We start from the raw sequence: 6,000 nt of genomic DNA, 5'->3' as shown, positions 1-6,000 counted from the left end.
CAACCCAAGAAGAAAATATGCCCTGGTAGAAATGAACCAACCAAGCATTATCTCTCAAGATATCAAGACATGATTCAAATTCTTTAATAAATGGCAAGAGAGTCCCATTAAATATTGAAGTCACGAGAAACAGGGGACCTATAGAATTTATGTGAAGATTTTCTTTCTATCCTTTCCAAATTATAGCTCTTATTGAGATCACTAATATAAATTGAAACTTCTTTGTCCTGAAAATAGGTTTAATAAGATTTCATTAGAATGTATATAAAATTTTGAATTTCCTGCAGACTTTTTAAAAGCATGGAGTTAATAGCCACTATTGTAGCTGGTGACTTGATTGTTTTCATTTTTATTAGTAGATTTTAAATATAAAATTCAATTCTTTTTAATTTATACACATGAACATTGAGTTTCCAACTCAGTGGGCATGCTTGATATAAAAGGGAAAACAGCATTCTCTAACACCCAAAATAATGGCAGTTCAGGAGAATTGCATTAATTCTCTATAAGTAATAAACATACTGTGGTTTGTGTGCAATAATTTTGACTTCTTTATTATTAATACAAATTTTGTTAAAATAAAACATTTTATTTTTCATCTGAATGAACTATCGATTTCTTCCACACTTTCCTTATGGCATTCTTCATGTCCTTATTTCTAAACGTATAAATCATTGGATTAAGTAATGGGGATAGCATGATATAAAATATTGCTATCACTTTGTCAAAGGAGAAAGAAGTAGGAGGCCTTGCATATGTAAATATGCATGGGATAAAGAATAAGACCACTACAGCAATGTGGGACCCACAAGTAGACAGAGCTTTCCATTGTCCTTCAGAACTGTGGGATTTTAGTGAAAGCAAGATAAAACCATAGGAAAAAAGCAACAAGGAAAAGATTATGATGCAGATAAACCCACTGTTGGCAGCCACCAAAAGTCCATAGATATGGGTGTCAATGCAGGCAAGCTCCAGCAATGGGTATAAATCACATATGAAATGATCAATGACATTGGGTCCACAGAATGGCAGCTGCAAAGTGAAGATAATTTGTATAATGGAATGTAAGAAGCCTCCTGCCCAGGCCACTGCCACCAGAATGCCACAGAATCTCTGAGTCATAATAGAAGAGTAGTGTAAAGGCTTACAAATGGCCACATAGCGGTCATAGGCCATGGCTGTCAGAACAATCACCTCAGCCCCACCAAAGAAGTGTTCAAAAAAAAGTTTTATCAGTCATTCTTCAAAGGAGATGGTTTTTCTCTCATAGACACAATCTACAATCATCTTGGGTGTCATGGCAGAGGAGAAGCTTGCATCCAGTAAGGACAGGAAAGCCAGAAAGAAATACATGGGGGAGCCCAGCAGTGTAGGGCTGCAAACAATGGTCACCACAATTGTCATGTTGCCACCGATAGTTGCAATGTAGACAAATAAACATATAATTAATATCAATTTATGAACATTTGGGTTCTGTGATAGTCCCAGGAAGACAAATTCAGTTACAAAACTCTGGTTTTTCATTGTTTCCAAGGAGAAGATGAATGTCCAATTGAGAGCATGTAATTTGGTAATGATAAATATTTTTGTCAATCCAATTTATGACTTTGAGATCAACAAAGACTTAATACAGCTAGATACAAAATTACATTGAGTGTTTGATTTCACTGAGAAACAAAAAAAAAACCAAAAAAATACAAAAAAAAATTTACATAGTAGTAGTAGAAGATCAATCAGATTGAGGTAAAGATACATTATAGAATAGTTAAAACCTAGAGGTCTGCACACATAGAAATGGAAACAGAAACATGTGTAGAAGATTTTCCATTCATTTCCACTTGTCCACACAAATGAAAATGCTTGTGCTCTTGCACTCATTAATTACATGTAGCAATAGAGAATCATATATTTATGACAATCTGGACATGTTTATAACTTTTGTTAAAAAATGTAAATAAAAATATTGTTTACTGTAGAAGTTAAAAATAATCTATGTTTATAAATTACACTTTCAGTTAATAGAAATCATTTCAACAATAAATAAAACTAAGAAACATGCAAAATGTACAATAGTTTCTGTCTTCAATTCTCTGATTAATTTCTATTAACTATGAATTCTAAAACTATTTACAAACTATCACCAAGTAACAGTAGGATAAAACAAAGTTCAAGTGATCATGACATCAGCCATTTCCTATGTATCTTCAAGGAAAGTATGCCAGTACATGAATCAGGGTCTGGCTACTCCAGCCTAAGGAGAAAACAGAAAGCAAATGGCAAAAATGAGTCAGAAAACCAGCTACTGACTCTCCCAAGCATACCCAATACAGGATTTGCTATTTGTTTTGTGGCTTGGAGCACATTACTTAAGGTTCTAAAAATTCTCAAAACTTGGAGTGACATTTCTGTGTTTGAACTTGATAAATATGTCTCTTAATTCATTCTTAAGAAAGCATGAAAACATGATAAGAATGCTGTCAGTATAAAAGGAGAAAGTATTGAGGGGTAAGAGCATACCAAAGAGTCAGAAGAATGGTATTCTACTCCTAATTCTAACTGTACTATCACCACTAATGATGAACATTTTACTAACGTTCCTATAGATCTAAATATTTTAAATTATTTTAACCGGTCACAGCACAATCACAAACATTAAACATCTCTCCTTCAACAACTGATAAATGTACAGCATTGCCCTCAAAACTCCTTTCCACATAGCTTCATTGTATCAAAAAAATCAAATTGACTGGGACAGTGAAAAAAAGACAAAGCTTCTATTAATTCAATTATTCTTATTGCCTATTTCCTTAGCAAATATAGTGAATTAAGACTATGCAAAGTAAAAGTTAGCATTAAAATATTTAGTTGCTACTATCAGATATCTAATAATGACAGCTTGTTCATGTAGCAGACATTTTTCCCCAAACAAACTAAGCTACTTCTATATCTTCTGACATAAAATAGGGACAGGAACACAGATCAAGCTCAGAGACTTGTGAAAGTCTACCAGACAGTTATGTAATCACATTTTACAAAACATGCATCAATGATTATAGACAAAATTGATATCAGCATGAATTTAAGCAGCATCTACATAGAAAATAAAATTTTCATTAGCATAAAAACCTGCTCTTTAAAAATTATGCAATCTTCAATTATAACTCAAATTGCAACAAAAATGATTTTTTCATTAAACTATTTTATAAAGAATATGAATAATGATTTTGAAAATATAAACATGTTTGGAAACTTTCTATTAAATATCTCAGCTCTATAAACTTACTATAAAAGTGAAATGAATAGAGAAACAACATAATGCAAGATCGTGAATTATGTATATTAGTAAAATGGAGAGTACCTAAAATTTGCATAGAAGACATTTATACGAATCAAGCATTTATTCCTTATCCACTTAGGTAAGAATGTTCTTTTACATGACAATCTGGGAACTCTGACCCCTGACCCCTTCAGATTTCAGTACCTTCTCTTGGCTTTTCCTGATACTCTGATGATTGCTCCAAATGCTTCAATTGTCATAATATTGATATTTCTTGAGTAAGAAGGACTCTGACACCATTTCTGTGTTTCCACTGATGTTCATTCTAGAGGGTACGTGAACCCTCTCCTGGTTTCTTTCTAATTCATCTGATTTAAAGGAGACACTAATCCATGGCCAGCACCAACATAGCACATGGTTCCAGATGCTCAATTTTCCTGAGCATTCTAAGGCAGGAGCCTAACATTATTTACAAACATCAAATGAACACATTTAACTCAGAATACTCCACTATCTAACTTGTAACATTTTTCTTACCTTAATGCCTCTTCTTATGAAGTTGTCCTGTGTGTGATTACGGACATGGTAAATTCTGTGTTGTATATTAGTAAGTAGAAAGAGGACAGCATTCCATGATTCTGCATCAGGATTCTGGATATATTCTCTGAAAATTCACTATTTATTCTTAAAATTGAGGAAGTGCCATAGGATTAAAATATGTTAGAAAATAATTCCGTTGCAGTAGAAAAGTAAATTATATGCTTGCTGCATTTCTGAGTTGAATTTCATTCACAGATAAAATCTCAATAGAATATTAATTTCATTAAATTAATATAATATAAGAATGGGTGCTTTGCCTCCTACTTCAAGATTCTTATTAGTTTTTAAAGGCTTCAGTATTTATTGGATATTTATTATACATCAAGTCCTGTCCTACAGGTTTCATAGATGTTGTTTTACCTGCTTCTCCCATCATTGATCGGAGCAAACATGATTTACACACTAGAGCCTCTGATAATAAAATAAAATTATTATAAATCTCACTCATGTTAATCAATCCATTAACAGTTCTAGTGATGTCACTGTCCTGTTTTATACGGAGTAGGTTTACTCAGTACCTGGTCAAACTCTAAACCGATTTCTAATCTGTTTTCTCATCTAGGACAAAGTACAGGAGCTTCTTCTGCAAACCACTGCCCCTCATATGCTCTCTGCAACAGGTTATCAAGGAGAAACAAAAGAAGCTGTATTTTCTTTCTTTATTTGCAAACAGAATTTAAAGAGTTTTCTATGTGATTCAAGAATATGTAGCCCCACCCATCCCAGAGCTTGGAAACTTTCCTTTATTGTGACCTCTAAGACCTAATTTTGAGAGCTGTTATTTTCTCACTTGTTTATGAATTTCTATGTCCTCAAAGAATTAGAGTGTTTTTTTCTCCTTTGGACTTCTCCATTATTTAGTTTGGAGATGCTTCCCAATATTATTTGAGTGCTGAGAAAAGATTGCACTCATCCACAAAAGAAGCATAATTTTTTTCTGGTACATTTGCATATTCATCAAAGAATAATATGTCTATTTACACACAGAAATATTTATTAGTTACTCAGAATGTTATGTTTTTCTCTCAGAAACTTATTTGGAGATTCTATAACTTTAAAACTAAATGCAAAATTTTGGCAATTAAATTTTTATAAAGGTGAGGGCATAAAGCTGGCCACTGTCATGTTAGTGAAACACAACAATGTTGACGGAGGCTACTCATTCATTGGCAGCTGCTCAGACCCAAAATAATCACACAGAAACTATATTTTTGCAATAATGTTTGGCTAGTAGCTTGAGCATATTTCTAGGTAGCTCTTATATCCTAAACTAACCTATCTCCATTAAGCTGTGAATAACCACAAGGTCGTGCTCTGTTGGCAAATTTTGGAGTCTGTCTTCTGCATCAGCAGCTACATGGCATCTGACTGACTCTGCCTTCTTTGTCCCATTAGTCACTTTAGTTTTCCTATCTAGCTCTACTCTGCCATATCACAGGCCAAAACAGCTTCTTTATTCAATAACAAGAAAAAGCAGCACATATACAGAAGAACCTCTCACACCAAAGGACAGACATGAGAGAAGCTAGCAATAAATCTGACACTAGAGAAATTCCCAGGAACCCACACGGATGAACCCAGCTAAATCCCTAAGCAATAGAGGAGAGAGTGCCCAAACTGATCTTAACCTGTTGTCAGATTGTTGAATATCTTAAAATTCATCATAGAACCTTCATCTAGTAACTGATGAAAACAGAGGCAGAGACCCACAGCAGAGTACTGGGCTGAAATCTCAAAATCCAGTTGAAGAGTGGAAGTAGTGAGAATATGAGCAAAGAGATCAAGACCATGATGGGGACACCTACTGAAACAGTTTACCTGAGCTAATGGGAACTCAGCAACTTCTGCCAGACAGGGAAGAAACCAGCACAGGATCAAACTATACCCTCTGAATGAGAGTGATATTTGTTTTTTTTTTATTTATTAAAGATTTCTGCCTCCTCCCCGCCACCGCCTCCCATTTCCCTCCCCCTCCCCTAATCAACTCCCCCTCCCTCATCAGCCCGAAGAGCAGTCAGAGTTCCCTGACCTGTGGGAAGTCCAAGGACATCCCACCTCCTTCCAGGTATAGTAATGTGAGCATCCAAAAAGCCTAGGCTCCCTCAAAGCTAGTACATAGAGTA

The 6,000-nt window shown here is 34.6% G+C and overlaps 1 pseudogene; it reads right to left on the bottom strand.

Annotated features, from left to right (window-relative positions):
• Positions 1 to 588: 588 nt before the first annotated feature.
• Positions 589 to 1,551, bottom strand: LOC121443584 (annotated as a pseudogene).
• Positions 1,552 to 6,000: the final 4,449 nt, after the last annotated feature.

This window comes from Microtus oregoni, unplaced genomic scaffold, assembly GCF_018167655.1.
Source record: "Microtus oregoni isolate MIOR12 unplaced genomic scaffold, Mior012 000109F_ref0000275, whole genome shotgun sequence".
Taxonomy (NCBI): domain Eukaryota; kingdom Metazoa; phylum Chordata; class Mammalia; order Rodentia; family Cricetidae; genus Microtus; species Microtus oregoni.
Note: the sequence above shows the minus strand (reverse complement) of the source record. Positions and strands in the feature narration are given on the sequence as shown.